The sequence below is a fragment of the Saccostrea echinata genome, unplaced genomic scaffold, assembly GCF_033153115.1.
Source record: "Saccostrea echinata isolate AGI-Se365-2 ecotype Australia unplaced genomic scaffold, CSIRO_AGI_Sech_v1 ptg000022l, whole genome shotgun sequence".
Classification (NCBI taxonomy): Eukaryota; Metazoa; Mollusca; class Bivalvia; order Ostreida; family Ostreidae; genus Saccostrea; species Saccostrea echinata.
Window position 1 is genome coordinate 5085176 of NW_026889771.1, and position 10221 is coordinate 5095396.

The 10221-nt window shown below is 33.2% G+C and overlaps 1 long non-coding RNA gene across 1 annotated transcript; it reads left to right on the forward strand.

Annotated features, from left to right (window-relative positions):
* Nucleotides 1-208: 208 nt before the first annotated feature.
* Nucleotides 209-5044, forward strand: LOC133190812 (uncharacterized). The gene is made up of 3 exons (XR_009721617.1): nucleotides 209-285; nucleotides 2624-2696; nucleotides 4629-5044. It is a non-coding gene; the product is annotated as an uncharacterized LOC133190812 (long non-coding RNA).
* The last annotated feature ends 5177 nt before the right edge of the window (nucleotides 5045-10221 follow it).

Here is a 10221-nt window from a genome sequence, read left to right on the forward strand (position 1 = left end):
AAACAAATTGCTGAAACAAGAATATCAGCAGTCTTGTTTAAAGTCATCATTTTGTAAGTTCTATGGTCGATACAATGACCTTGTCAGCAAATACAATTTATCATTAAGTAAAATGCTGACTGACGTTTTTCATACTTACTGTTAGGCCATTATTTACACACTGAATTGTGTATGGATTTTTCTATTGTTTCCCAGTCGTGACAAGGAGCACACAGCGGGTGTGACTGGTCTGCAGGGGATGCTCACTCCTCCATGGCACCTGATCCCACCTCTGATGTTTTGGAGGTCCGTATTTGCTCTGCTCCTATTTTGTATTTTTTGATGGGCTTTTGAGCTTGAATACTGATTGTTATCTCGATATATTTCATTCTACTCAACTGTGTGTTCATGTGATCCTACCTCAGTATTTACAGAATGATACATCCCTTGTTTGAGGGTCACTCTTGATGTCTGACTGAGTAATGGCAATGGGACATAAAACCTGAACTGACCTTACCACATTCTTTTCTTATCTGAAAACCCTCATGCATTTTTAGCATAACATATCGCCAATGCACACATTTTTCCAAAGGAATGAACTGCATCTACTCTGCATAGAACAGTATCTCTCCCACTGGCACAACAGTACTATTACACGTCATTATATTCTTGAAAGGCAAACTCAGCAATTATTGCTCGGCATGATTTTTTTTTCATGACACCTGCAGTATCGAGTAACACAAAGTGAATGATTCATGTCCTCGAACAAAGTGTGCTTACAATGAGGTTTAGTTCCGGTTGATTGCGTTTAGTTAAAGAGATTTTATGATCTGCATTTCCATAGATGTCTTTTATATCAACACCAAACATGCATTTAAGGAAGAAAATATATTAAGTAAAATGCAAAAGCTTGTATTAAAAAATCAAAGGACAAGTGCACTTAAGCAATGCTTAATGGGCCCTTTTTCAGTGCCATATTACTTTAGAATGTATTACCAAATTGTTCTCTTTTGGTAATAGTTAAACACAAGTGGACCTTTGTAATTAAAATCACATTAAAACATCACCTAAATCAGCATGGATTTGAAACAAATGAAGTTTTTTAAATACCTATAGATACCCCAAATCCGGAAAAGTCGTACCGAACCTATTTTGAGTTTCATTTATTTAAATCAAGGGGAGGAGACATTTAAATCAGACACTTGAACAATCTGATGGTGGATCATTGACAGGCGTGTTTTTGTGCAATTTTACCCGAGAAAAAAAATCGAATGAAGTTATATAGATACCTGTATTCATTAGTGATCAAACTAAGAAATTTGCATGCTTGCATTTGAAATAATACAATAAGTATTAACATTAGTTCCTTTAAATTTTAAAATGAAAAGAAGTGTATTTAGGTGGCTTTCAATACCAGTACCATTGTCTTGCATGAATGTTAAAAATGTTTGACACTTTTATTTATGATGACATTTTAACGACACTAAACTCTCCTAACCATCCCGTGTTCCTAAAATCAAATACATAGAAACTTCTCTATGCGGCTTGACTTCGATATAATGATACAAAACGTGGTTATGTTTTACAGTGAGAATCTTTGAGGAATGTTTACCTGGGTAGAACTCACGTGACTACCAGTATTTTAAATAATTTATTCCACGGGTGGGTTCAACATAGGTCATACAGGTAAATAGCTCTTGCTTGTTATAGGAAAAACATTGAACTTTTCATACATTTTTAATATTTTAAGTACAAGCCTAATCATGTACAAATTTCCTACTTTCACACAAGTTTTATAAATGTATAATGCATTTTTTGTCAATCGCACAAGTTTGTACAATGTTAGGCTGACAATAAACAAAAGCTTTGAAATGAATGACCGTCCTCGATTTACTATAGAAAATCACGAATGTCGGCTGACCCCTACCACATTATATGGCTTTGCTCTTTGTATATTCATGAATTTCAGCGATAAAATTTGTTGAATCTTATGGTTTAAATATCAATTAATGATCTGAGATGGAAAATTATGCTTAATTTAATCCTTCATTTTTTCACATTTTACCGGGGCCCTTAAGTGCACTCGTTCTTTAGTGTTTATACAGGTAAAAAGTTTGAAAAAATATAAAAGTGCCAACAAATGGTTTTGAACCAGGACACTAAAAATGTTCATGGTGAGAGTCTGCGGTCTATCGTTCTGGGCTATGCTGACTATGAGGACATTTGTAATAAATATAAACCAGTATGATAGAAATAGGTTTTCACGTTTTTTGTAGTTTTTTTTTCTATGAATTTCGACCCTAGGCACCTCTAAAAGAACCTTTTTTTAAATAATTGCTTACTAGATCAAAATCTATCAAAATTTCATAATTTAATTTAGGGGCAGGCAAAGGGTGATTATATTGCATCTATTGGGTATAATTTTCTTATCAGAAAATTGTAGAGATATGCAAGGTTAATTAATGACAACATTTATTTTTCCTTTTTGCCTAATACTTTTATGATTTTCACTAATAAATTGATTATTGAAAAAAGCCTTTAATATGACTGCTGATTTTATCTCCATCTGTTAATTTTCAACACCTTTTCTCATGATTATAGTAGATAGAGAACAGATTATGATTTCTAACATTTACTTTTACAGATCATTTTCTTGAGATAGGTGGAACCAACAGTCAAATACAGACACTTTTAAGAAAAGTAAAAGTCTGGCTCAGGTAAAAAAAAAAAAATTATTTACAGTTTTAACAATTAGTAATTTTACCTTAATTAACTGGAAAAATCTTATTTGACGAAATACAGGTCAAGAATGAAGAGTTTAAAGCCTAGTAGGGATTTTGGTCAATCATTACAGGTAATCTGCAGTCCCTCTCGAGAATTTTACACTCATATGGAGACACCACCACTTGCCAGTGGAAAGCTGCAAATTCTGTCCTATATTCTGCACTCATGGCCATTGAGCAGTGAGGGGTCTTTTTCATGCCAGCACCTACTGTGACACGGGACCTTGGTTTATAAGGTCTCATCCGAAGGACTGGTCTCCATGTCCCACAGTGGGATTCAAACCTGCGACATAAGGATCAACTCCTTACTTCGCGACTCTAGAGCAGACGCTCTAACCATGGCGCCAAGCTTGTGACTAGCTCAGTTTTAAAGAAATCATTCAAGATATTTTTTATCAAACTTAATATGCTGATACATATATAATTAGTAAGACCTATTCAACTATTTCAAAAACTTTTGACCTTTCCTGTGACCTTGACCTCACTTTCCTTTAATTTGCATTTTGCATGGTTTTAAAACCATTTAAAATATTGATATCTAAGGCTATGCATCTATACATAATTTGGTGAGAATTTATCATCTACATCCATTTTTTTTAGAGTTCAATTTCAATTTTAAAGAAACTTTTCAAGATATTCTCATCAAACTTCATATACTAACACAAAATTTCATGTTGCATTACTATACACTCGGCGGGCATACATGTCCTATGGACATATTTCTAGTGTATTGCTATTTCTCTTGTTTGTTTACTTCCGGTCAGTAAGTGCCCCCTAGGGGCAAGCCCCAGTCCTGTTTTCTTTTCCAGGGTTGCAACAGCGCCCCCTAGAAAAACAAGTTGCACCATCCAATCAAATCGTGTTTTGTGCTGCTTTATGCCAATGAAATTAAGGCTGGATAGCATATGTATTATATTCTGACCAATGGGGTTGCCGTATTTTCAAATAATTAGGATAGACTTACCACTTCAGCATTCCTTTCATCACTGAAGTGATATACATGGTCAAAAATTGACTAACTTTCATTTTTGTGTCAACTGCAGAGCAGAACGACACTTAGAGATCACTTTACCTGGTGTCTGTCTGTCCGTCTGTCACACCTTATATCTCCAAAATTTTGAGAGGCAGGGTTTTGATAATTAGCATTTATATATGTTTTTGAGCTCATGATACTATACTTTGAAACTGTATGAAATTCAGTTACCACACAAACTTATATTTAAATACTATGAAAATACATTGGGATCAGTATTCCACAATGAATCGTGTTGACTGACAAAGTGACAATTAAAGTAAAGACAGTCTGAAATTCCTTTCCTCCGAGGATTGTTGGAAGCACCTACATGTGTATTAATAAAATGATAAATAGTTATTCCTCATAATTTCAATTAAATTATTCATTTGAGGACTGGGGAACCATATTTTCTTTGATTGCCAGATTCTATCCCAGTCTTTTACTTTTGGATCCTTTTTTTCCCTTGCAGGCAAATGCATGAACCTCCATGCTAATATTAAATTAATAGCTGACCACTCTTAGATTTATTTACCTCTTTAATGACGATACCTAGCACTGGTGACATATACATTCCTTGAAACACTCTAGTTCCTATTTGATTTTCACTAATATAAAGATTATTGAAAAAAGACTAAGGTGGTCTATAGTGATCAGTCTATTCATTCATCTGTCTGTCAAATACACATATCCCTTGTTCAGAACACAGGTGACTCTAAATACTTCAAACTTTATATTTTTTAATTAGATACATGTAGCTGCTTTGGAACATCTGAAAGGTCTATTACATTATCACTAGTTTTCTTCATGTAAGTTGAATATATTTTAAACTTTTAAATTTTTATTTTTTCCAGGTAAGAAAGAAATTCATGAGTTCTTAAATTGCCCTTGGAGTTCTTGGATTGCATCAAACTGCTAAAAGACCTCAACAAAAACAGTGTCTTGAAAATAAAAATGAAAATATTCAGTGAAAAAAAAAATGATGAAAGAGCCACTAAAAATCTTCAAGCCTTTGAGCTGAAATCTGGAAGTCAATCTGTGGACTTTACTCGTATGTCATAATTACCAAGTCATCATTTGTATATAATAAATACACTAAACTGTAAACACTTGTTAAAATGTGTATGATTTTTAGATATAATTTGTAGCTCACAGACTTCAATAGTTTCATGTAATTTAAGTAATAATGAAAATTTCCTGTTGTCTAGCTAGATTAGAAACTATTATTGTCCAATTTTGGATATTGTGAAATAATTCATCTAGTATGCATACATGTGTGTACACTTACGTGTAAATTAATTGTTATAGCAAATTCAATCGATCATTAAGTTGAATGTCGACTAATGTTTTTCATCAAAATTGTTTACACTGAACTGTTTGCGGATTTTTCCATTTGCCCAATCATGTCAAGGAGCACATGGCAGGAAATGCTTTCTCCTCCATTGCACCTGGTGTTTTTAGAGGTCAGTGTTTGCTCTGCTCTAATTATGTATTGTTTCAATGGACTTTAAAGCTTGATCACTGTTGGTAATCTTCATATTTCATATACTATTAGAGTACTTGAAGAAAACTGTAAAGATTTAACATACAGTATAATGCATGTATATTGCACTTTAAGTACAGTGTATGTGGTTAAGAAATGTTAAATCGTCTCATAGTGCATTGAATTTGTTGAAAATTAGAAAATATGTTGAAATTTTTTTTTAAATAATGTTAGATTGCAGATTTTTTTAAATCATGCAAGTAAGAAATTGCTAAATATTTTTTAGCTTTTCTGGACAGTCTAGATGAGTTCTTACTATATACCTAGCATTGTCATCCCAGTTAAAATTTAAGGAGCAAGGTTCATTCCTAAGCTCTACCTGGACAAACTTGCATGGATTAAAGCACATTAACAGATTTACTTCAGATGCTTGACCTGATCTACATTTTCCTCATGTTTTTTTTTTTTCGTTTTTGTTCGTTTGTTGTTTAACATCCCTCTCAAGAATTTTTCATCCATATGGAGATGCCACTACTTGCTGGTGGAGAGCTGCAAAATTTGACCTATACTTTGCACTCAGGGCCTTGAGCAGTAAGGGATCTTTTTTGTGCCCACATCAACTGCTTGGCGGGACCTCGGTTTATATGGTCTAATCTGAAGGACTGGTCCCCACATCCCCAGTGGATTTGAACCTGAGACTTAAGGATTAAATCCTTACTCGCGACTCTAGATTACAAACTCTATCCTTTGCGCCACATGGGGGACTCCACAAGATTAAGTGTTTTGAGCAGTCCTATTCTCATGTAATTATAAACTCTATGTTGAACAAACCTGCAAAGATGATGTATGTACATGTAAATGTTTCAGGGTACCAATCCTTGATTTGACTTAGATTTTCTGGATTAATGACCAGTTTTTTAGAGAAGGTTCATTTAAAGTAACAATATACTCTTTGGTGATCAGTAAACATAGATGATGTATCCTGCTTCTGATGCTGGATGTAACATACATTTTCAGGGTTATTAACCCAGACCAACGTGCATAGATTTTGGATCCAGGTGATATACATTACCAGAGTGTTTGTTGAGTGAGACTTTGCCTTACTAGTAGATAACATTTATAGAAGTGAGCTTTGTATTCTTTGATTAGGTATGTTTTTTCTTTGCTCAGGATATATATACCATCAGTGCCAACTACCATACATTTTATATAATAGATGTAGCTGTTGTTCAACTGAATATGATAAAACTGTGGATGAAAATAATTTGATTTTTGTACCTTTGAATGTATTGAATTAATTTGTAAAAGCTGTTATGATACAATGTTTGATATTTTATAAAAGTTTTTAGCACATGCAATCAATAAATGTATCAACATATTTATTTTATTTCACTTTTTACCCTGCAAACTTCTTAAAAACAGAATAATAATGATCCATTTAACTGATACTAGGTTAGTGTCACATTGTACTGGTATATCATGTATATTGAACTGTAAATGAGAAACATCTAAATATGTCAAATCACAGCATGAATCATGGGATTATGTAAGAAGTGCACTATCTTGTGCTTTGGTATGGTATTAATAATAAATGTTAAACTATCATTTTTTTTTTTCAAATTAACAAAGGATATGCTTGAGTGACTGTATTTTGACTAGCAGTAAAAATAAAATGATTTTTAAGCATTTGAATTATTTTGATTCATGGTCTCTGCAAGTTTAATGATAGCAAATATGTACATTGAACATGGCATCCACATATTGCTATACTGGATGGGGCATAACTTTTACTGAATCTTAATCACAACCTTGAAATTTTATGTAGTACATGTACTCTTGGTTTCAACTGGTCAAATGTATTCTTAAATCAGAAAGAATTTAAACAAATATAGGCATAAGGTCAGAACTTCATCAATTAGTTGGAAAGCGAATGTACTCAGTGACTATATGGTTTGAAAGAAGCTGGGTATAATTAGCAGGAAAAACTACTTGATGTCCACTGTGAACTTTGTGTCCTCAACAAAACAATATGGAGTATACTATACTTGGTCTAAAGAATAATCTATGTCTGCATTCACTTTTAGGTTAAACTGTTTTGGGCATTGAGAGTTTGTTTGTTGTTTAACGTCCCTCTGGAGAATTTTTCACTCATATGGAGATGCCAACACTTGCTGATGGAGAGCTGCAAATGACCTATGCTCGGCACTCAGGGCCAATGGGCAGTGAGGGATCTTTTTCATGCCAGCATCTACTGCGACACTGAACCTCTGTTTGTATGAAGGACCGGTCTCTACGTCCCACAGTGGGATTCAAACTTGTGACAAAAGGATCAACTAACTCCACGACTCTAGAGCATAGGCTCTTTCCACTGCACCACGTGGGCGACAGCATTGAGAGTTAAATGTGGATATCAGAACAAGCTACTCTGGGCTTATACTCTCTATATATTGATTGATTGTATGTTGTTTAACATTCCTCTCAAGATTTTTTCTGTCATATGGAGACACCACCACATGCCGGTGGAGATCTGCAAATTTTGTCCTATACTCGGCACTTACGGCCATTGAACATCGAGGGATTTTTTTCGTGCCAGCACCTACTGCGACACAGGACCTCGATTTATACGGTCTCATCTGAAGGACCGGTCTCCCCATCCCACAGTGGGATTTGAACCTGCGACGTAAGGATCAACTCCTTACTTCGCTACTCTAGAGCAGACACTCTAACCACTGCGCCACTGGGGCAACTACTCTCTATTTAAGTCACTTGTGCAATGACTTTAGTTTAATTCAAAGTTTTGTACTGATCATGTTGAGTCACATTAGCACAAATATCTTTCTGCTGACCTTGACTAATGACCATCCGCAACTATTCTGGTTGGAAACAATATGTTAATTAATGCATAATAAGTGAAATTACTATGAAAGAAAAATGGTCTACTTAAACCACAAGTTATATTTATAAAAAATATACACTGGTCTCCTCAAGTCATATGAGAGAAACATAAAATATTAAGGAGACCATTTTTTTCATATATTTTTAGGAGGCATTTTTTATGAAAAAATAAAGCAAGAGTCGACTAAATGGTGTTCTATAGATCTTTGATCTGGTATTTCTTTTTAGAAAAAAACAAATTTAAAAAATCTGTATATTGTCTCCTTAAGCCATATATAATGGTCTGGTCTCCCTAGTCCTTAAATCAGAGTTATATATATATATATATATATATATATATATATATATATATATATATATATATATATATATATATATATATATATATATATATATATATATATATATATATATATATATATATGACATATGGCTTTAGGAGACCAAGGAGGATATATTTTCTGGCTTAGGGAGACCACTGGATTAAGGCGACCTTTTTCGGTCTCCCTATTATTTTGACCTCATCAGTATTGCAAATGTCTTTTTATAGATAAATAAACAGTCTGCCATTAAATATTATTAATCTTTAACTCTGTTATTTAACATTCAAAAGTTGTCTAATTTCTATCATCTTCCCTAAAAAAGAAAAGAATTTATAACCTACGTATAATTTCAAAGGATAATTTTTCTGCATTTTGGAGACCATGAAAAACATGCAATTAAACAAAAAATCTAGCATATATATTTTTTCCGCTTTTGATTTGTTCAAATGAGTGTTTCTTTAACTTAGTTTTCCATGTTTTATGTTAAAAACCTAAAAAGGAAAAATATTGTAAATTTATGAACCATGTTTTGAATTCTTAGCAAGTGCTTTCCGTCATTTGTTCCGAATGCCATCGGAATGCCCCTTCAGTTTTCAGAAAATGACCTCTGAACACCATGGATGTTGAGAAATTTGGGTAAGTAACTAAAATGATACAGTAATAAGTTGTAATTAAGAATACACAAGACAAACATTCGTTTGGGTTTTTTGTTGTTTTTTTTTTTTTTTTTTTTTTTTTTTTTTTTTTTTTTTTTTTTGCCTAGTAATTTAGCTTTCAAGAGAAAAAGTATGATTTTAAATAATCGTTAGACTATAGTTCGGTATATAAAATCCTGAAGGAAATTCGAAATAAAGTTAAATGATAGGCCCCTATATTTTTTTAATTCTTTTATGCAAGTCCACAAACAAATTAAATATTTAAAGATTAGGCCGAACGTTGAAAAAATAGTCTCGCAAGTTGACGCAGCTATTTCGAGCTTAAAAATTTAAATTAAACTTTCTGTAAACATCATGCAGGACATGTTCATCATGATATAGTATAAATGAAACAGACCCTGTAAGAAAAAAATAGCTGTAATTTAATAATTGTTTATTAATATAATGTGGTCCTCTGCTAATAGAATATATATGCTGTAAAAAAAAATCTGAATCAGGGTGAAGCAGATTTGATACAATACATGGCTGAAGGAAGGGGGAGGGGGCAGGCCCCCTGTAATTTTACTGAAATTTAGGTATACTATAGAAAACATTGCTCCTTTATGCTTGGGCCCCCTCAATAATAACCTCTGATGATCTATTTTTCTTTTGCTTTTGGGCCCCCTCAATAATAACCTCTGATAATGTATTTTTCTTTTGCTTATTAAAATTTTTTTTGGTTTGTAGCCTCCCCCAACCTGAAACTGAAAAATGTTGTTTGGTTGTGCTCACCCCCCCCCCCCCCTCCAACTAAATTACGTACGGGCCTATTCTCCATCCCTGAGGTTTTCTTTCACCAAAGAAAGATGAATTGGTAACAGTTCAGATATATATAGCAATATTTACGGAAGGGAATATTCTCGTTTAATTATGAAGATGTGACAGTAACTCAGTCAAAGCCACAGTGAGTGTAACATTTATTTAATATTATTGTTAATGTTTACAAATAGTGAAATACTGATACTGTGAAATTTTAATGGATATATAGAAAATATAAAAGTACAAACATTTATTGTAAATCACATACATGAAAAGCTTCTTTTTTTAAGCA